The 23,675-nt window shown below is 41.0% G+C and overlaps 1 pseudogene; it reads left to right on the plus strand.

The window, feature by feature from the left end:
* The first annotated feature begins 17,109 nt into the window (after positions 1-17,109).
* Positions 17,110-21,721, plus strand: LOC122540851 (annotated as a pseudogene).
* The last annotated feature ends 1,954 nt before the right edge of the window (positions 21,722-23,675 follow it).

Here is a 23,675-nt window from a genome sequence, read left to right on the forward strand (position 1 = left end):
CTCTGCACAGAAATGAGCAGCAAAAAAAGGTTAAAAATAAAACGTGGATCTTCTCATTTCTCTGGTGCTTAAGTTCCCAAAGCTGTCATTTTGCCATTGCTTCTGGAAACAAGTATTTAGCAGATTTGTCTCTGCTTTAACAAGAAAATAATTTCACCCAACATCTGTAAAATTCTTTCCGTTCTGAAGCCACCCAATCATCCCACACCACAGTGGCGTCATCACTCTGTGGAACCTTATGTTGAAATACACAATAGCTGGCGGTTTGAAAATATAATCTGATTAAATATTATGTAATAGTTTCTTTTCGATTGCAACAAAATGGATTTCCTGAACTGGCATTGAAATGAATTTTACAGTGATTTCTCCCTTGGCTCAGTTTGGCAAAACATTTCTGACAATTACAATAAGCTAAAAGGCTAAACTGGCACAGTCAATCCCAAGGAAGGTAGTGGTCTTAGGAAATAGTCCTTCTTTGTATCGCACTTCAAAAATAATATTAAAGGGGCGGCATGGTGGCTCAATGGTTAGCACTGCTGCCTCACAGCACCAAGGTCCCAGGTTTGATTCCAGCCTTGGGTGACTGTCTGTGTGGAGTTTGCACATTCTCCCTGCATCTGTGTGGGTTTTCTCTGGGTGCTCCGGTTTCCTCCCACAGTCCAAAGATGTGCAGGTCAGGTGGATTGGCCACGCTAAATTGCCCATAGTGTTAGGTGCATTAGTCAGAGGGAAGTGGGTCTAGATGGGTTACTCTTTGGAGGGTTGGTGTGGATTGGTTGGGCTGAAGGGCCTGTTTCCACACTGTAGGGAATCTAATCAAGTTTGAAGCCAACAAACTATCGTGTCCACAAGTCATACACAATTGCTTCAGAAAATACACAGTGGATTTTCAATTTTTGATATAGATTATTCTGATGCTATAAGATACTGAAGATATATTTTAGAGTAAGGAGAAATAAAGACAATCACAGCAAAATGCCATAAATATGACTTCAGGCTATTCGACAAAAACTTTCAGTTAATTTAGAATTGCCAGAAATTTCATGTGAGTTACAATTTTGCACGGTTGGATGGGGTAATGCTAAAACATGGCTCAAATTTTCAAGCAGGTAGTACATCTCCTCTAACAGCCCTGCGAAGATAAATGTTTGCAATGTAAAGACATGAGTTCATACCCAAGCTCCTTACATTACAAATCTTCAGTCTTGGTCCTGCTATTGGGGGAAGATGCAAAGTGGTGGCAGGTACTTACGAGAAAGTGGTCCATTAATTTCAGACTTTCTTAAAATACCAGATGCAAAAATTGGGCATGAGTTTTTTTTTTAATTCTGTAATTTTTTTCACTTACATCTGTACGCCATCACTTGTTCTTGCAGTTTCTAATCAACTTTCAAGTCACTATAAAAATTCCCAGAACTCAAATTAAGATGAAAACTCCCTTACGGCTTTGGACTTGGCTCAAAATATGGATTGGATTCTCCACAAGTAGAGTAGGACCGACCAAGATCTTCACATGGCTCGCACCCAACTAGCCTCCAAGAAGGAGCATACAAATATTGAGTGTAGGAACTTAGGAAATAGAACAAGAGTAGACCATTCAGCTAAAGGAAGGCAGATGTTTAGCAGAATCCACATAAAAGATGAGGACAGTTTGCAATAGCGTAAATATAAGCATATAGATTCACACTCAAATTTCTTTGATCTCTAATGCTGAACATTGTCCTCCCCTGCTGTTTTAGCAGAAACTTTGAGAGACTTCCAGTGCCGTTTCTGTATTTTAACAAAAATTACATAAATTGTGGATGTTTGAAGACTCATGTCAGTGAATGCTGCTTTTGATAATTTCAGAGATTGAAATTGTAAAAGAATAATGCAAAATGATGAACAATTTCAAGTTTGTGTGTATACTTAATACTTTCCTCACTTTTCATTTATGATAATAATTGGATGAGAACTACTTAATTGTCGAGTCCTCCCAATACAAATCCAAGCTTCCTTGAAGTTAGATTGAGTTGTATAACATTGCTGAGGGGTGATAAACTAACTTCCAACTTTGTTTAACTTTGATTTCATAATCAATGCCCCATTTTTCCCTTGAAATGAAACAAAGGGCGGGGTGGAATTGACAATGATGTAATTGAATAGAAAACTAGTGACGAAAGAGGAGTGTTGTCTCCAGTGAATGAGGATAAAGTACAGAAAACAGGAAAGGTCAGTACTTTGGAGGATGAGGTGAGGTAGAGCTGTTGAGGGGAAATGAGTCATGCAGTAATGAGGGTTATAGTCCATGAATTTTTGTGAGATATTTATGCATAATGACAACATCGGAATAAGTGTAAGGTAGCGGAAAGAAGATTGAGTTATTCACACTTGTGAAGTGCAGAAGACCACTGACCTTCAATTAGGTGTTCCTTTCACCCAGACTGCACTGCGATAGGGCTAATCAGGGGCTATAATCAGGCTAGCTTGGTGGGAAGCACAGCCTCATGTGAAAAAGGACTGCCCTTCTTTTCACTAACCCATCTCTAACAGGGTGATACACTCACTGAGTGGCTAGCCTCACAGTACCAGGGACCTCGGTTTGATTCCGGCCTCCTTTCTGTGTGGAGTTTGCAAGTTCTCCCTGTGTCTGCAATGGTTCCCTTTGGGTGGGAGAAAGTGAGCACTGTGGATACTGGAGATCAGAGTCAAGAATGGTTAGCACTGCTCACAGCACCAAGGTCCCAGGTTTGATTCCATCCTCGGGTGACTGTCTGTGTGGAGTTTACACATTCTCCCCATGTCTGCGTGGGTTTCCTCCGGGTGCTCCGGTTTCCTCCCACAGTCCAAAGATGTGCAGGTTAGGTGAATTGGCCATGCTAAATTGCCTGTAGTGTTAGGTGAAGTGGTAAATGTAGGGGAATAGATCTGGATGGGTTACTCTTCGGAGGGTCAGTGTGGACTTGTTGGGCCAAAGGGTCTGTTTCCATACTGTATCTAATCTAATCTAACATTTATATGTTAATGACGCAAATCTTCCAGAAGACTGTAAGATAAGGAAGCCGGAATTGACCATTCAGTCCATGAGCTTACACCACCATTTAATGAGGTCATAGCTGATCTGATAATCCTGAACTTCACTTTTCTCAATTCCCTTATTGATTAAGAATCACAGCCTTGAATATACTTAACTGCCCAGGCATAACAGCCCTCTGTGAAGAAAAGAACTCCACAGTACTATTCATTACAGATCATTGAGGACTGAATATGGGTTCAAGGACCTAAGAGATAAAAGCACAAAAACCTTCATTCAGCTGTTGAAATATTGACAATGCTACTTGTGGAGAAGGTCGTCTTTGCTAAATCCACCTGGAGTATCTTTCTTTCAAATTTCTTGCAAATACTGAGAGTGTCAAAGACATAAAACATCTATTCAGTGAAGACAGTCTTAATCTAGAAGAGGTGGTCAATCCTCTCCAACAGCCTGGCCAAGATAAATGTTTGTAATGGAGAGACATGAGTTCATACCCGAGCTCCTTCCGTAACAAATCTTCAGTCTTGGATCTGCTATTGGGGGAAGGTGTAAAATGATTAGATTAGATTAGATTAGACTAGATTACATTACAGTGTGGAAACAGGCCCTTCGGCCCAACAAGTCCACACTGACCCGCCGAAGCGAAACCCACCCATACCCCTACATTTACCCCTTACCTAACACTACGGGCAATTTAGCATGGCCAATTCACCTGACCCTGCACATCTTTGGACTGTGGGAGGAAACCGGAGCACCCGGAGGAAACCCACGCAGACACGGGGAGAACGTGCAAACTCCACACAGTCAGTCGCCTGAGGCAGGTACTTACCAGAAATGGGTCCATTGATTTCAACAGACTAAGTTGAAATACCAAATACAAAAATTGGACATGAGTGAGTTTTTTTAAAATTCTGTTATTTTTTCACTTACATTTGTATCCCATCATTTGCAAACATTTTCTTCCTGCAGTTTCTAATCAACTTTCAAATCATTATAAAAATTCCCAGGACTCAAGCTAAGATGTAAACTACTTAGATTAGATTACTTACAGTGTAGAAACAGGCCCTTCGGCCCAACAAGTCCACACCGACCCTCCGAAGAGCAACCCACCCAGACCCATTGCCCTACATTTACACCTTCACCTAACACTACAGGGACAGTTGAATCGGGAATTGAACCCAAGTCTCTGGCGCTGTGAGGTAGCAGTGCTAAACACTGTGCCACCGATACTTAGCAGCTTTAGAGTTGGCAAAACATAAGGACTGGATTTTTCACAAGCAGAATAGGTCACACCAAGATCTTTCATGCATCTCCCACCCAACTTGCCTCTTAGAGAGAACATACAAAAATTTCAGGATAGGAACTTAGGAGATGGGAGCAAGAGTAGACCATCCAGCCCATCACGTCTGTCCAAACATTCAATAGGATCATAGCTTTCAAAGATTTTAATGTCTTTAACTCGCTCCAATCCCACAACCTTGTCCACCACTGGTCATCAGAAATCTATCAGGAACTAAATATATATTTAAAAATTTATTCATGGGATGCAGGCATTGTGGCTGGGCCTAAGTTTGTTTCCTATCTCTGTTTCCCAGAGGACAGTTAGGAGTCAGCCACGTATTTCCATAGGTCTGGAGTGACACGTAGGTAACGATGGCAGGTTTCATTCCCTAAACATCATTTGTGAACCCAATGGGGGTTTATGATACTCATTAATGATTACATGGTTACTATTGAGCTTGTCTTTTTTTTCAGATTTGTATGTATTTTAAACTTCATTATCTACGATGGTGAGATTCAAACCCATGTATTTCAAACGTCAATCTGGGGTTGTGAATTGCTCTTCCAGTGGCTTATCACAACCCACCTTTTATTATAATTCTGAACCTGCCTGTAGTTTAGTTAGATTGTTCTATCAGCCTTAACTAAAATCTGCTTTCCACCAGCTCTGTCCCAAACATAACTGTACTCCAACCCTTTATAGTAAGAACCACCATTTAATGAGATCATGGCTGATCTATGGCCTAACTCCATACACCTGCCTTTTTGACGCATCTCCCTCAATATATTTGCTTAATAGAAAAGTATAAATTTAAGAGTTAAATCTGACAAATGATCTTGCATCAATTGCCATTTGTGGAAGAGGGTTCCAAACCATGCCCACCCTTTGTGTGTAGAAGTGCATGTATCCTGAAAATGGCCTGGCACTAATTCTTGGACTATGTCCCTTAGTCCTAGAGTCTCCAACCGGTGGAAAAAGTTGACCTTTATTTGCCTTTTCTTTTCTAGCTGAAGTACCTTTTGAAGAGGCCTACAGAGAGATGGCAGAATTGTCTTATGAGGAGAGATTGCAAAAACTATCCGCACTCCAGAGAGCTTTGAAGAAAGTGAGGAGATTTCATTGAGATTCTTAAAATTCCTACCGGGCAACACGGAATAAATGTAGGTAGGATATTTCCCATGCCTGATGACTCTAGAACCAGGGGATATAAACTTAAGATAAAGATTAGGCCACATGAGTGATTTTTAAAAAGTGCAGGCAGTAAGAGTTTTATGGTCAGCCAACCTACTGCAATCTGTTCCCCAAACACATGGATGAAATGTTGGAAGTCCACGTTCTAACAAATGGAAACATGGACAGAAAACAAAGGATAGACACACAGACAAGCTTCATGAGCTGTTGCATTGTGTCGTATAAATTATGTAGAGTGGAGATATGAAAAGTGAGAACCTGTACCAAAGTTTCTGAGCTCAGATAAATTGGGATGTAATGACCCCAGTTCAGTGTGAATATGCAATCAATATCAGGCAAATCCACCATCTTTATGTATGATTCTTGATTACTGGAAGCTTTGAGGACATTGATGGGTTTTAAAAACAAAACCATTCATGTCAAATCTATTCACCAACACTATTCACATTGAGAATCTGCGAGGATAACTTTTGCAAGTACACGGGACAGTGAGAGACTGACCAGAAAACGATGGAAAACGACAAATAAATAAAAACAGGAAGTGCTGCAGAAATTCAGTACATCTGGCAGCATCTGTGGAGTGAAAAGCAGCATTCAATTTCCAAGTTAAATGTGACCATTTTCTCTCTCCACAGATGCTGCCAAACCAACTGAATTTTGTTTTTCCGGCACATTTTGTTTTCAATTTCAAACTCACAGCATCAGTGGTATTTTTCTTTTACGACTTTGCAAAAAGACCACCTTGACAGTTGAGAGTTTTGACACCATTTGAACCTTTCAGTTGAATTGTTACTTTTTAATTCACTATCGGAAGTCTGTAGTCACCTAATTCATCAACAATTTCTTGCAACAAAGTAATAAGATAAAACAGAGTGTTACATAGAAATTAAGGGAAGAATGTATGACTTTTAAGTGGCGATTGAATAATGTCTGTGCCACTTGTTCTAATTATTTTGTCTGATTTCAATATTTTACACTGAAACGGAACCACACATTGTCAGGGGATTTATAATGAATGCGACTAATGGAAATTAAGACCTGACTAATAATGATACCTTTAGTTTCCACAGAATAGTGTGAGGGCCTTTGATTTACATCCCCCTCACCCTTTCAATACAGCATAGTTTCACACACACACACACACACTGCCACCACACGTACTGCACAACAGGTGAACAGATGGCATGTTTCTGGTACAAATGTAGGTTTTCTAAATGATGAAAACACTTATTTGGCAGCCATGATGTGGCGGAGCCAGTGTTGATCTAGGGTGGGCAAAGCCATAAGTCACGGAACACCAGGTTGTAGTCCAACAGGTTTATTTGAAATGACAAGTTTTCAGCACGTAGCCCCTTTGTCAGGTGAATGGGTTTGATGAAGGGGCTAGCTATGCTCCAAAACCTTGTGATTTCAAATAAGACAGTTGGACTGTAACCTGGTGTCGTGTGACTTCTGACTTTATTTGGTGATAGAGAGTGATTGAGCAGTCATGGACCAGGTATTGTAAGGACAGGGTGCTTGTCTACAGGGTTAAGCAATGCCAACAATTATTGTTGTGTTATACTTTGGTAGAAAACCATTTTGCTAACTGTATTTATTTCTGCAGTCCCCATCTCAGGTCTAACTCAGGAGTAACTCAGAGTGTTCTACGACCTAGCTGAACACTGTTAAACCTATCACGTGAAATATTCATCTATTCATCCATTTCTTTTCACCATGGTACCATATTTACATCACCTTATATCTTCTCTGGCTTACATCAAGGTCCCTCAATCCACATGGCAATACAATCCATTACTTATTTTTATATTATTATGATCAAAACTGTACTCAGTGTGGGCTAAAAAAAGGTTCAATATAGGTTTAGCATTAATATCATTTATTAACTCTAAACCTCCCGTGCAGTGCTTGATTTGCAGAAGTTATGCTATTGTTAACCTATAACAAACGGTTGAGTGATTTGTGTATGTTTATTCCTAGCTCCTAAACTACTTAGTTTATTATTTTTAAAGTAATAGATGATGTCCTTAGTTCAGTCAACAAAATCTAAAATTCTGCATGTATCTATGGTGAAATTCATTTTGAGATTTGCAGCAATGTGTATTGCCAGGACCCTCACCAATTTAATGAAAACCAGTCTAAAAATATAGTTGAATATGACTCATAAGAAAATAATAAACACATGCAGAAATAGGTTACTTGGCCTTCAGCTTCCTCTGCCATTCATCAAGATCTTGGCTGATCTGATGGTGGCCTCAACTCCATTTTCTTGCCTGCCCCCTGCAACCCATAAAGATCAAAAATCTGTCAACTCAGCCTTGAATACATTCAATGACTCACCCTTCACTGAGATCTGGGGTATAGAATTCCAATCATTGATGACCCTCTGAGAGAAGGAATTGCTTCATATCTCCATCTTAAATGAGAGACAAGTCATTCTGAAACTGTGTTTCCCATTGAAATATTCCCATGAGCAACAGTCAGAACCTTACATGTTTTAAGAAAATCAGCTCTTGTTGTTCTAAACTACAATGGGCATACACCCAAACTGCTCAACTGAAAACCTTTCTTCCCAGAAATCAACTCAGTGAATGTTCTCTGAACTGCCAACAATCTCAGGAGAGCTCACTTCATTGTAGTTTCCATGACTGGCCAGTTCAAAACCCTTTGACTAAATACTGAAGGACATAACTAAGTATTTTTTTTATTCATAAGACCATAATACCATAAGACATAGGAGCAGAAATTACACCATTCAGCCCATCAAGTCTGCCCTGTCATTCAATCATGGCTGATGAGTTTCTCATATCCATTCTCCTGCTTTTTCCCTATAACTCTTGATCCCCTTGATACTAAAGAACTTACCTTTCTCAGTCTTAAATATACTCAATGACCTGGCCTCCACAGTCTTCTGTGACAATGAATTCCATGGATTCACCACTCTCTGGCTGAAGAATTTCCTCCTTATCTCCATTCTAAAAGGTCTTCCCTTTATTCTAAGGCTAAGCCCTCGGGTCCTAGTCTCTCCTACCAATGGAAACATCTTCCCAACATCTACTCTGTCCAGGCCATTCAGCAGTTAGTATCTTTCAGTTAGATCTCCCCTCATTCTTCTAAGCTCCATCGAGTGTAGACCCAGTTGTCATTCCTGGAACCACCTTGTGAACCGCCTCTGAAGTCATTCCAAGGCCAGTACATCCTTCCTGAGATATTAGGCCAAAAACTGTGAACAATACTTCAAATGTGGCCTGACCAAAGCCTTATAGAGCCTCATAAGCACATCCCTGCTTTTATATTCAAGTCTTCTCAAAATGAATGCCATCATTGCATTTCCTTCCTAACTACTGACTCAACCTGCAAGTTTATCTTCAGAGAATTCTGTGTTAGAACTTCCAAGTCTCGTTGCACTTCAGACTTCTGAATTTTCTCCCCATTTAGAAAATAGTCCATGCTTCTATTCTTCCTACCAAAGTGTATAACCTCACGCTTTCCCACATCATAGTCCTTCTGCCACTTCTTTGCCCACTCTCCTAACTTGTCTAAATCCTTCTGCAGCCTCCCCGCCTCCTCAATGCTACCTGTCACTCTACCTATCTTTGTATCATCTGTAAACTTAGCCAGAATGCCTTCAGTTCCTTCATATACATCATTAATGTATAAAGTGAAAAGTTGTGGTCCCAACACTGAGCCTTGCAGAACACCACTTGTCACCGGCTACCATCAAGGGAAGGACCCTTTTATCTCCACTCTCTGCCTTCTGCCAGACAGCAAAATTTATATCCATGCTAGCACCTTGATTTGAACATCATGGGCCTTATCTTACTCGGTAACCTCCTGTGCGGTATCTTGCAAAGGTCTTCTGGAGGTCCAGGTAGATAACATCCATTAGCTCTCCTTGGTCTAACTGCTTGTTACTTCCTCAAAGAACTCCAGCAGATTTGCCAGGCGTGGCTGCCCCTTGATGAAACCATGCTGATTTTGCCCTTTTTTTTACCATACACTTGCAAATATTCAGATATTTCATTCTTCACAATGGATTCCAGAATTTTACCTACAACCAAGGTTAGGCTAATCAGTCTGTAATTTTCCAACTTTTGCCTTACTCCATTTTTAAACAGGTGTGTCACGTTAGCAACTTTCCAGTATTTTGGGATTTCCTGATTCTAGCAATTCCTGAAAGATCACCACTAACACCTCTGTATCTCTTTAGCTATCTCCCTTAGAAGCCTGTGGTATAGTCCATCTGGTCAAGGTGATTTATCCATCTTCAGGCTATTCAGTTTTTCTAGCATGGGATGAGAGCAGCACTGGCTAGGTCAGCATTTATTGCCCATCACTTATTCTCCAGAGGGCAGTTAAACTTCAACCACCCTGCTGTGGGTCTGGAGTCGCACAGACCAGAAAAGTTTCCTTCCCTAAAGGACATTAGTGAACCAGATGGGTGTTTTAAAAGACAATCATTATCAGGTTCTTAACTCCAAATTATTTTTTATTGAATTCAAATTCTACTATCTACCATGGTGGGATTTAAACCCAGGTCCCTAGAACATATCCTGGGTCTCTGGATTAACAGTGCAGCAATAACCCCACTAGGCCAGTGCCTCCCCAACTAGACACACTTATTAATATTGGGAAATAATGTGCTGTTACATTATTTTTGTTGCAGGGTAAATAGTTTCAGGAGTATGTCATAAGTCGGTTATGTCTCCTCCGTCACACAATGAGATCGTGGCTGATATGTACCTCAGCTTTGTCTACCTGGTTTTCTTCCATATCCATTGAAAACCTTATTTGGCATCAAATTGTTAATTTCGGTCTTGAAAACACCAATTGCCCCAACATTCAAATAGCAGTAATTTCCACGAACAGCAAGAATCTGGATCATCAGTCACGGGTTAGGAGACCTTTCATTTCTTGGCTACAGCAGTGGGAGCTTTGTTACAACTAATCAAACAGAAGATAGAAATCTGGTTTGGAATGGAGAATCAAGGAATGATTGAGAGCACTACAAAGATGGGATAGCCAGTATTCATTCCTTCATACACATGCAGCTACTCAATGTTAATATAGAGCTTAATTCACTTCCCAGATCAGACATAAGAACTGGAGCCAGCCACACTTTCCAAGAACACACTGTACTCAGAATGTCTATCACTTACAATGAGTGTTAGAGCGCAATGTTAAAATCTTTTAAAGGAATGCTACTAAAGCCTATGAGACACATTGTAGGAGTTACACATTCAGCCTTCAAGTATTCCTTCATTCATATCCTTGCATTCTCGCACCTCACAAAAACTTACGCTTGCTCTGTAACTGCCTGTTGTATGTAAGTGTCATTGCAACCAGTACATTCTGCAAACGAAGTCCCAGGCATAATGGCACAAAATGGGACCAGGCTAAAAATACACTAATATTCCTCCTTTCTGATGTTAGCTGCCTGTCTTATACCAGAAAATGAATGGCACTGTTTGAAAATCGTGAGTGGTGATCATTGGGTGCTGTGGGCGGTGATTTATATATTATTACTATTCCTCAAAATGAAAACAGCCAAATGCTGAGTAAAGCCAGTGGGAGCAATGTTTTAAACTATTGTACCCATTCATTAGGAAAATAACAAATACTATTGCATCAAAATACATATTAGGTACTCATTTCCCCACTTTAAGAGCCAGGTAGTATTGGGACTGACCTTGTAGACAATCAGCCACGAGTTCTCTATGATATTCGTGTCTCCTGCCGGATTGATAGTGCTTCAAAGATTGTCAGCTGCCCATTCTGTTCCTCTGTGGCTTATTAATTGGTATTCCAATAGAAGAAAGATCCCTGGGGGACCAGGGGCGCCTGTGGGCAGCAGACGATGAAGAAAGCAAATGCTATGTTGTCCTTCATTATGAGAGGATTTGAGTAAAGGAGCAGGGTGAGATGGTACCAAGAGGATTGTGTGCGGTTTTGATCTCCTTATCTGAGGAAGGATGTTCCCGCTATGGAGGAAGTGAACAAAGATTTATAAAACTGATTCCTGGGATGGCAGGAATGAAGATAAATTGGATCTGTTAGGATTATTTCACTGGAATTTAGAACAATGAGAGGCAATCTCATGGAAACCTAGAAAGTTTTAAAAGGTAAATGTAGAATGGATGTTCCTGGTGACTGGGGAGTCCAAAAACAGGGATCACAGCCTAAGGAAATGACTAGTCCATTAAGGATTGAGTTGAGAAGGAATTCCTGCACCCTGAAAAGTAGTGAGCCTGGAATTCACTATCACAAAGAATGGTTTCAAGAAGGAGTTATACATAGTTCTTCGGAATAAAGGGATCAAAGGATATGGAGTGATAATGAGAACAACGAACTAAGTTGGAACATATTAAATGGTGGAGCTGGCTGGAAAGGCTGAATTACTATCTCTGTTCCTATTTTCTATGTTTCTGTGCCCTCTTTGCTCCACAAGCAGATACTTGAGCCATTGTACCAGATACTGTCCCCCCTCAAAAATGGAGATTCCCCCCTCCTCTTGGCCTATCTTTTTCACAGCACATACCCTTATCAGGGTGCCTGATGTTACAATGTCCAGGGCATCATCAACTGCTCCAGGACTACAGTTTCCCATCTGCCATAATAAGGTTTTGTCAAATAAACTAGGGTGCCCAAGAATTTTCTGGGAAGGAAATCCGTCTTACTGTTCCTACCTCAGGATCTCTGATGTGCAGTCTAATACAGGCACAATGCCACCTCTGAGAATATTGCATTAGTCAGGTGAGGCATATGATATAAAATATGTGACCATTAAAAATCAGGGCACCATTGATGTTAATGGAATCAAAAAAATACAGTGTATAGCTTGCATCACATTTAACAGCAGTGCTGATTAATTTAGTAACAATACAACACAAATTAAAAGTGGCCTTGATGTGAATAATCAAGTATCTAGAACTCACATTATCTTGTCAGAGAAACTGGTGCTTTAAATCTCCATGGAATTCTTTAGTAGGTAACAGTTGTTGATCTTGAATGGCACAGCACAATATAAGCCTTTAAATTCCTGTGTGCCTGATTGAGGATATACTGAAATTTGCTTACTACTTATTTAACTCTTTAACTTCCCTCAATTCTAGCTAAACACAGTTCATGTTAAACAAGAGACAAAATGGTTAAATGCTACTGAAAGGGAGGAGTGCATTGGGGAACAATTATGGCATTGGGAGTGTGCAAAATGAGCAATGGATGAACACGACAGCACTTGTGCCTTAGCAGAGATGCTAAACTTCAGGCACTAGTGTCAAATGGGTTTATTGAAAGGTTCTGGAAGGCACTGGATTAAGCAGGGAAACGCCTCATTGAAGAACTTTTATTCTTCTCCCCAATGCTTCAAAATTGACCTGGTTCATTGGTTATGTATTCTTCAAAGAAAATTATTTCGTCTTTTACAAATTGGTTGAAATCATTGCTGAATGGCATTGCTTGTTTCCCAACTACGTGGTGTGAGCTGCCATTTCGTTTTTTTTTATCTCAGCTGCACCTCACTGCCTCTTCCTTATTCCAAACAAAATGATAATTAGTGGTGATATAACCACACCAGACACTGACCGATACTTGTGCCGAGTCGACATTCTTCACTCACGAGCTGTGCCAGTAAGTGCCATTAGGTTATTTGACTAGAACAGGCTTCACAACCAAGACTGGTCTCTTCCTGCTCCTCAGGTGCTGCCTGGCCACTCTGGTTTCTCCCCACCCAATGTGCAGGAGGGTAAATGCATCAGCGAAAGCCAGTCAGCACAAGAAGTTCACACCAGTTGCCTTACAGCAGCTGATATCAGCTACTTAGAGGTGGAAACACAGCTAATGTCTTCCAGTGGTGTTTATAATGGCAGCTTGCCTTCTGCCTAAGTTAAATCCTCTTTGTAAATATTTTTCTAATCGCATTGTTTTATGCAGTTTAACTCATCTGAAAACCAAGATCTGTTAATTTAAAATGTTTACGAGGTGAAATGAATAATTATTTGAAACGTGTTGCTTGCGTTTTACAGCCAGTGGCGAAACAATGGCATTCACTGTTGACCTTGAAGAAAGTTTGTCCTCAATGACCTGGAGATGTCTACAGCATAAACATTCTGTTTCCTGATGCCAATTCAAATCTGGCATTGAGACAAGGGGATCTCCAGGCAACAGCACCAGGTTAGTTAACAGCACAAGCAGCCAATTAGACTGAAGTATTCCTGCAGACAGGAATTCAGGAATTTAAAAACAGTGGGCTGTTTACTTTCAATTTAAAATGTCAAATAACATAATAAAAGATTATGGTCAGATTAATATAGAAGCTAAAGTCTATTTAATACTTTTAAAGATATGTATTTTCAGCATAATTGCCAAATTTGACTTTGACTTCTTAAGAGTGAAAGTTTCCATCAGTTCATAAATGGTTCTTTAATTGCAACCCAGGTAGACCTCAACAGCTTAGCTTTTGAGAAACATCGAATCATATTCTAGATTTACAAGTTATTCTGCACTATGCAGACTCCCAGAGTTGGTGTCAGTTTCTGTGGAGTAGTGATGGCTAATGCTGACAGTTTCATTGCCACTGCTGCTGCAGATATATATGTAACCTAAGCAATGCCATGACATTTGGCACTACTTGGCACTCTTAATAGATGTGGTCCTGCCTGTTTTCACAGAACTATTAGGGAAGTATGATTCTACGTAATAATTTCTGTTAAATTGTCTTGAAAAGGAAATGAGGAAACAAAGCATATGTCTGTCCTGCTCTTCCATAGCAAGAAATCGATCAGTGACATTCCCTAATCCAAAGATCTGGCTGCAATGAATCATTTGAGTGCAGTTGATACAGCACTGATTCTCAAACATTTTCCCACTGTGACCCTAAGTTGATGCTCTGGACAAATGAGGGGTTAGTGTGGGAGAGATCTGTCAGAATGGTTGGGAAAGGAAAGGAGAGGGGATGAGAGACCTGTGAGAGTGACGTGAGAAAGCTGTTTAAATCACAGGGTTACCTAAGCACTAACCTGTCAGTAATTCAGCCCCTATTTTTCAAAAAAAGCTCTGAATTTTCCAGTGGTTTTGTAATTGTTAGTCAAAGCTCCATGATAACCGTTGCTGCATTGGAAGATCTGATCTAAATATTTTGCCTTGCAACCCTATTGTGGTTTGTGACCGACAGTTTGGGTAGCCCTGTCATAGAAGAACTTTAGGTTTTAAGATGTTAAGATCATAAAGGAGCTCACTTTGTTTTCAATACATTCAAATTAAACATTGCCTCATGGATGTACAATTAATGTACATTCCTCCCCAATCCAACTTTGATCAATGTGCCAGGGTACTCTAATGTATATGATGGGCACACGGTGGTAAGAATTACCTGTTCCCATCCTCAAACATTTCAAAGGCATACTTCCTGAAGGCATGAAAGCTGCTTTATAAATGTAAGTTCGTTCTTGCTTGCTTCCTCTTGCCAGACAGACACATAAAAATCATGCATTACAATTATCCAACCAGTATTCTCCAGTCTTCAGATGTGTAAAAGTTTATACTCCTCGAGCCCTCAGAATCAGAACTGTCTATGACTCCCTGAGCATTAAATTTCAAACTATAACTACTACCTTGCTTCCTACCTTTGTGATGAATAATTGGAGTTTGAAACATCGAACCACATTTTTATGAGTTTTTATTTAGCTGCACTGAGCAATAAACTTGGTTGTGTAAGGATTGTAAAAAGGGCTCCTTACTGCACACAAATCAGTTGACAGCATCGGTGCAGTGTTGATTTGTGAATAGTACACCTAATGCCTCAGGAGTTTTAAAACTCAACAGATCCTTTGAGCAGTTTTTCTTCAACAATAGGCTTAACAGAGAAAACATTGACATTTAAGAACTATGTAAACAGATTACAACAGGGAATGCAAGATGACGGGTTTGAATGTATGTGGGATTGAAGTGAATCCCCAGTATTTGTGTAACTAAGTTTGTTATTTGGGTTTGGTATAAATATGAAACACTGTATCAGTAACAATTGTCAGACAAACCATGGTTTAATAGCATCAGAGATTTTTGATGCAGCACAAGTTGCTTGCAGAGATTTACATGGCAGCACTGAGCTGAGTGTGAACAGATTGCACCTTTACAGGAATTGACTTCCAAACCATCGATCATGTGTGAAATGGACAGCGTGCCCGTTCCCAGTTGGGTCTGTTAGGTTAAAATATTCCATACCAACAAGACTTAATAGCCTCATGTAAACTTGTTGGAGAGAAAGTCATAGTTACCACAGGCAAATGGCTTTTCTTTAAACAGCAATCCACTCAGTTTAATAATGCGGACCAAGGGTACTTTGACCATACAAAAGACAAATAGTTTCTAAGCTTGGCTTCCAGCAGACAAGGATTACCTAGAGGGTCGGATCTGACATTAAATTGAATAAGGAGTTGATCTTGACCAAGTGTTACAAACTAGCACATTCCAAGGTCTAAGACTACATGCTGAGGGATGTGCTAAAACTTGGGGCAGCTGCCGCCAAAGCGCAGTGGGGAAAGGGCACCGTCTGAGTGTTCCTGATGAACTTAAATGATTATCTGTTCAGTTATAGGACCCTCCCGTTGCCTCAAATGCATGGAAATATATTCTTGTACAAAAGAAGATACTTTTGGTTTATTTATGGAATACAGTCAAAATCCAATATTTGCTTGTCATAGAGTCATAGAAATGTACAGCACGGAAACAGACATGCAGTCCAACTCATCCATGCTGACCAGATATCCCAACCCAATCTAGTCCCACCTGCCAGCACTTGGCCCATATCACTCTAAACCCTTCCTATTCATATACCCATCTAGATGCCTTTTAAATGTTGTAATTATGCCAGCCTCCACCACTTCCTCTGGCAGCTCATTCCATAAATGCACCACCCTCTGCATGAAAAAGTTGCCCCTTACATTCCTTTTATATCTTCTCCCTCTCACCCTAAACCTATGCCCTCTAGTTCTGGACTCTCCCACCCCAATGAAATGACTTTGTCTATTTATCCTATCCATGCCCCACATGATTTTATAAATCATGGTGATCAGGTGAATGTTTAAAATATTGTGGCACTTTATGAAGGACGGCAGTAAATGCTCATGTGATGGTGACCAGAATTCCACCCTCAAAATATACATTATTAAAAAAACTGAGCCTTTTACAGAATCTTCCTGTATTCACCAGACCAAGGGTCACCATATCTGAAATGCTTTGAGATTCTTCATAGAGATGTGATGTAAAATAAACATGCAGGTTTAAAATCAATTTTTTTTTGTTTTGACAGCCCTTAGTGCTCCTTCGTGCAATCCCAAATCTGAGTGCCACTTAATACAGCCTCCTTATGACAGTTACCAGAATCTGACTCAGTCATTTTACTACAATGTGAGAAAATGTTCTGTTGCAACATGCAGTGGTGAACATGAACCAGAGCCACGATGCAAAGACACAACAGCTTACTGCTGTGGAGCAGTGAAACTAGGGGAAAGGAAGATTTCCTGCACCAACTATGTGCTTCCAACCAAGGTGGTCAGCAGGTGTGGTTGTTAGAAGTGTGTTGAAATCAGGGCAATTGTCCATGGCTGTGCACTTGCTGCCGATAATGGTAAGTCTGCAGTTTGGACTGATTTTCATGAGTGGGAAGAAGATTAGTATTGGTACGGTGGTTCAGAGGTTAGCACTGCTGCCTTACAGCGCCAGGGACCCGGGTTCGATTCCAGCCTCGGGCGACTGCCTGTGTGGAGTTTGCACATTCTCCCCATGTCTTTGTGGGTTTCCTTAAGGTGCTCCGGTTTCCTCCCACAGTCCAAAGGTGCGCAGGTTAGGTGAATTGACCATGCTAAGTTGCCTATAGTGTTAGGTGCGTCATTCAGAGGGAATGAGTCTGGTTGGGTAACTCTTCAGAGGGTCAGTGTGGACTTGTTGGGCTGAAGGGCCTGTTCCCATACATAGGGAATTGAATATAGTATGAATGGGTACAGGGGAGCATTCTCCATTCAGGTTCCTGCAGACATTGATCGGCTAGTGCTCACCTTTGTAGCTCGGTATGGCAAGCTTGTGAACACAACAAAGATTCTTCCCTTTAACAAAAAAGGCAGCTCTTTTTTCATGAGATTCAACTTCTAAGGAAGAAGCCAGCAGTGACTTTGGGTTGTTCTGTCAGCAATGCCATCTCACTGGGGGCAGTAGAAAGCCAAAATCCCATAGTGGAATTGGAGATTCCTCCCAACTCCTTCAGGGGGTTAGTCAAAGCCAGTGTAAAATTTCTAGATCCAAGGAATGTCTCTTTAGTTTCAGCAGCCCATGAAGAAGGTGATGTTCTTTCTTTGAGGACGTATGGCATGCTTTCTCTTGATTTTATAGGTGAAGTAGCAAAGGAAAGCCACAATGCAGGACAAGTGAAGGTTTTTCTGGGCTTCATCAGGGTTTTGACCTGAAATGTCGACTCTCCTGCTCCTCAGATGCTGCCTGACCTGCTGTGCTTTTCCAGCACCACACTGTTGACTCTAATCTCCAGCATCTGCAGTCCTCCCTTTTGTCCCTTTTGATTTTACTTTTATTGCTATTCTACGAGGTAAATGAGAAGACAGAAAGTTTCTGGTGGGCAATATGGAGATTTGAAACAGAAGACTTTTTAACCTTGATGTCCCTGAAAGCTGAGGGAGCTATGTTAAAGTTAGAACATTTTGAAGTGAACGAGTAAAGTAATCAGATCAAAGGAGTTGTTGCATCACTTATTAATGTGGAACCCACTTCAGGCTTTTCCTCTAGTCCCAGAGCTTGGGGTCGGTTTGACAGTGATATTACTGGTCCAAATGGAGCTTGCTTGCCAGCTTTCTGTGATGACCAGCAGCCAGATGCTTACACCACCTACGTGATGGCTACCCTAAGGGGAGAAGAACTTGAGGCAGTTGCATCTTTCCCAGATATGAACTCAAATACAATAGGTGTTCAGCAGTCTTACTTCAATAAGCTGCAGTATAGAAAATCAGATCACGAAGATGCCAACATTAAAAAGACAGCTTTTAAAAGAAATGTAGCCAAACCAACAGCCATTGTCCCAGGTGAAATGAATGGTCCTATTTACCCTTATGAAAATTTTAAAGGATGTGAAGAGGCTTCATTTAGTGTAAGCCATTTCTGCTTTTACAGAGGCTAAGGAGACAATTATGCTTTTAACATTATACTTTTCGATGAGGATGACCCAATGAGCTGAACAGAAGATTATCTTGCATGGTGGTCAAGGCCACTGGAATTCAGAGCTTGTTATAGAAAAGTGAAACTCCACAGCCCTTAAGAGATCACCGTGAGAACTCGAAAAACAGGAGGGTCCCATTCTCAGACAGCTGGAGAAATTTATGGCATTCGTAATATGCGAAGTATCGTGCTGTGGACCATTTGGGCATCTCTGCAGTTAGCTTGGAATCAGGTGTCATGGAATGTTCTACGACCAAGAACGCATTGACCGCACATTAGTGAAGATTATCCCTCAAGATAAATGCTACAGAGGAAGTGTGAACAATATGTCACAGGAATATCTGGTCAACCACCTTTCTCTTGCCATCACAATGACTCAAGTGAATTTACCATGTTGGCTCCACTCGATCCCCTTGGCCACAACAATGGAATCTACACGGTAACTGATCAGAATCCAGGACAGCTAAAGAAATAGCACTGGGGAGATGTTTTCATGTAAGTTCAGACAGTGTATCCAGAGTCATGAAGCCTAATGTTGGCATTGACCTTTAATTGTAACGAGAAGCAGGAGAGCCGGAAGAGTATATTCCAAAGTCTGCAGAACTCCCCAAGAAGCCCAGAGGTGAACAACATGAGCATGGTTAAAAATCACACAACACCAGGTTATAGTCTGACAGGTTTATTTGGAAGCACTCGCTTTCAGAATGCTTCTCCTTCACCAGGTGGTTGTAGAGAAGGAGCACCTGATGAAGGAGCATCGCTCCGAAAGCTGGTGCTTCCAAATAAACCTGTTGGACTATAACCTGGTGTCGTGTGATTTTTAATTTTGAGCACCCCAGTCCAACACCGGCATCTCCAAATCATAACATGAGCATGGGATGAAAAAAGAGAGGAAAGAGACAGAGAGATCATTTGCTTAGTCTTCGTAAATTTAAAAAAGTATAGAAAGCAGAGAGTAGCTCCGTGCAGAAAGCAACGGCACAAGGACCTGCGTTCCAGTGCCCTAAATTAAACAAACTCTTCCCAACAAACAGCCGAACTTGAGAAACTTGATTAGTCAACCACAAAATCAACACTTCCTGAAGAAGGAAGGCAATTCTGTTAATCCATTGAGCTGGGAGATAATTCATCTTTTCTTTTTGAAGTGCTCAAATTTTTCTTCATATGCTACTGCAGAGAACTGAACTGCATTTGTGACTATGTAAGCATAAAAAGATGTTTCTGTGAATAAAGTATATTTTTGAAATGACTCAAGTGAATTTACCATGTTGGCTCGACTCGATCCCCTTGGCCACAACAATGGAATCTACACAGTAACTGATCAGAATCCAGGACAGCTAAAGAAATAGCACTGGGGAGATGTTTTCATATAAGTTCAGACAGTGTATCCAGAGTCATGAGAGTCAGAGTCAGAGAAGTGCGGCATGGTGGCACAGTGGTTAGCATTGCTACCTCACAGCACCAGAGATCCGGGTTCAATTCCCATCTCAGGCAAACTATCTGTGTGGAGTTTGCACATTCTCCCCATGTCTGCGTGGGTTTCCTTCGGGTGCTCCGGTTTCCTTCCACAATCCAAAAATGTGCAGGTCAGGTGAATTGGCCATGCTAAATTGCCTGTAGTGTTAGGTGAAGGGGTAAATGTAGGGGAATGGGTCTGGGTGGGTTGCTCTTCGGAGGGTCGGTGTGGACTTGTAGGGCCGAAGGGCCTGTTTCCACACTGTAAGTAATCTAATCTAAGAAGATATACTTCAGGGAAGCAATTCTACTACCCTGGACCATGTCCAAACTGCCCTCTGAAAAAGCTTAGCAAACCATTCAATTGTAGCTGGCTCACTACTACCAGATCAGGGGCAACTAGAGATGAACTGTGGGGGCTGGACTCACCAGAGAAGCTCATATCCCAAAAACAATCTTTTTAAAAAGGTGAATGGAAGCACAAATGGCCAAATCTACATGGTTTACAAGCAATCCCAGTGCAGAACCATTTCCCCCTGTGCTGCCTAGACCAGCAAGATTACCTTAGAATCCTTCTGGCAATTGCTCACTCCTTTAATCTTCACCCCACAGTCTACCACTTCTTCCCATCGCCATGATATTTTCCACCTTGAATCATGGAATCCCTACAGGGCAGAAAAAGGCCATTTGACCCATCAAATCTGCCCTGATCCTCCGAAGAATATCCCACCCTATACCTGTAACCCTGCATTTCCCATGGCTGATCCACCTAGCCTACATATCCCTGGACACTATGGGAAATTTAGCATGGCCAATCCATCCTAACCTGCCCATCTTTGGACTGTGGAACAAAATCGTAGAAGCAGAGGAAACCCACCCAGACATGGGGAGAATGTGTAAACTCCACACAGAGAGTTGCCCAAACCTGGATCCCTGGTGCCGTAAGGGACTGTACCACTGTGCTGCCTTTAATAAGTATCTCTTCAGTAAGTATCTTTCAGTTGACCACTACTTGTTCCCATGGAAATTTATTTGCTGTCCCCACCTCCAAATTGTGTCATAGCATCCACAATAATCTTCCCCTGACCACAGTCTGCCCATCCCTGGGATCCCCTGCTTCTCTACCTGCTGTCTGTTTTCTGCTTGTTGGCTGTGAATCCGTGTTGTAGCATTCCCTACATGACAGGTATCTGTCCTTGCCCCATCCATAAAGGTCCCCTTTGCTCCATCCAAGCCTCCTGGCCAAGACTGAAGCCAAATTTCCTGATAAATTGCTTTCCCAACGTTTGAGTGAAATCTATAGTCAGTCGGTTGAATAACTATTTTCTGTTTTATTTATGGCATTGTATTGTGAAATATATTGTGTTCTCATTTTATACAAGTTTACTATCTGTGGAACATCATCATTGAAAAAGTCAGATGGATGTTAGTGCAAGCAGAACAGGTACATTGCATTTTTCCCTTAGGACCAGCATGTGGCACCTTCTTCAAGCAGAAGGACAGAAAGCATAAATTTGTGAATATTTTTCCAATTTTATATACAGGAAATCATCTTGAAATGATGTTGTGGGGCTGCAAATGATAATATAGTTATCTGAAAGGTCTTTCTCTGAAGTTTTTGTAGAGTCTTGAGCCATCAAACAAATAAATACCCCTTAACAAAATTAGCAGAAGAATCAGAAAGTAGTCAGTGTAACCTCCTTCACCCTGCTCTTTTTGTAGTAACTATCACCACCAGTGGTCCTTGTGGGATCAACATTTGCTTCTAACACCTGCCCTGTCACCTCAGTACTTCCTTGTTCACAAATAGTTCCCAGTTCCTCCAACATATTTGAAATTTTCATCCTTAAATCGTGTCATTCCTAACCTTTGTCCTGCTGTCCTCTGAGTTTTCTATCCCTGGAACTCACTGTTCTTGTGATCATTACCTGCCATTACTGACAAAGCCTTCAAATATTTGCCTGAACCTGCTGAAATTTGTTGTTAAATCTTCCACTTCCTTTTTTTTTAGATTAGAATCAGCCTGAACAGTGGGGCACAGACAGTCTCACACAGGGCACCTCAGACGTTCAATGCATTATCTGGGCTGACATGATACTAATTGTTAAATTTCACTTGAGAATGTAACTTTAAAAAAGTTCTGCATTGACATATGAAATAACTGAAACCCACATGTTCATTCTAAAGAGATTTAACAAACAATCCAGGTCTTTTTCAGCATATAATTTCAGTTGCATCACACAGTAAACATTTGGTATAAATTCTGTATCTTACGATCTTATACTCTACAACCACCTGATGAAGGAGCAGCGCACCGAAAGGTAGTGTTTCCAAATAAACCTGTTGGATTATAACCTGATGTTGTGTGATTTTTAACTCGGTACACCCCATTCCAATACTGGCATCTCCAAATCATGACTTCCTTTAACAATCTAGTCCCAAATACCAGGGTGCAGCATATCAGATCCAATGAACTCCATTCCAGTAACAGAGTCTTGCAATGAAAAGCCTGCAAGTTGTCAGGAGAAGGCAGGTTAAAACTGAAATAGATATTAAAACAAACAAAGAGAATGCTGGAGAAACTCAATAGTTTGAGCTATATGGAAGGCTGAATAAACTGGGGCTATTTTCCCTGGAGCATCAGTGTTTGAAGAGTGACCTTATAGAGGTCAATAGCCAAGGTCTTTCTTCCCCAGGGTAGGAGAGTCCAAACTAGAGGGCATAGGTTTAAAATGAGAGGGAAAGATTTAAAAGGGACTAAAGGGACAACTTTTTCATGTAGAGGGTGGTGCGTGTATCGAATGAGCTGCCAGAGTAAGTGGTGGAGGCTGGTACAATTACAACATTTAAAAGGCATCTAGATGAAGTATATGAATAGGAACAGTTTAGAGGGATATGGGCCAAATGCTGAAAAATGGGACTAGATTAGGTTAGAATAACAGGTCAGCATGGATGAGTTGGACCACAGGGGCTGTTTCTGTGCTGTACATCTCTATGACTCTAGTTTGGCAGAATAGGTAGAACAAGAAACAGAATTAACATTTTAAATCTGATGTGAATCTTCAGGATGCTGAGTTCCTCTAGCATTCTCTATGTTTGTTTCACATCATCTGCAGTATTTTATTAATTGTTGAGGCAGTCTATTACATGGAGTTGGGTCTGAGATCTCCTGAAATTGGTACTGGATGACTTCCTCCTACTGTCCTGTATCCCTCTATTGTTCTAACTGTGGCAGTTTTCCTCCATGGCTGCTCAGCAGTATCACTTGCCTGAATGAGGGGTACAGGCTCATAATGAATTTAATCAGGGTTTTGTGATGTACAATAATCCCCATTTTCACCTTTCTGTCAGACGATATGCGACAGTCTGAAACATTTCATTGGTAAGATGATCTTTCTACTACTATCTCCCTTCCATTAGCACTCAAATTTGCAGCCTACAGCTACACTGATGCATCTGCTGATGGGGTTAATGGGCAACTCAACCTCATTAGCACATTATCTGATTGGCAGCTCA

This window comes from Chiloscyllium plagiosum, chromosome 36 (assembly GCF_004010195.1).
Source record: "Chiloscyllium plagiosum isolate BGI_BamShark_2017 chromosome 36, ASM401019v2, whole genome shotgun sequence".
NCBI lineage: Eukaryota > Metazoa > Chordata > Chondrichthyes > Orectolobiformes > Hemiscylliidae > Chiloscyllium > Chiloscyllium plagiosum.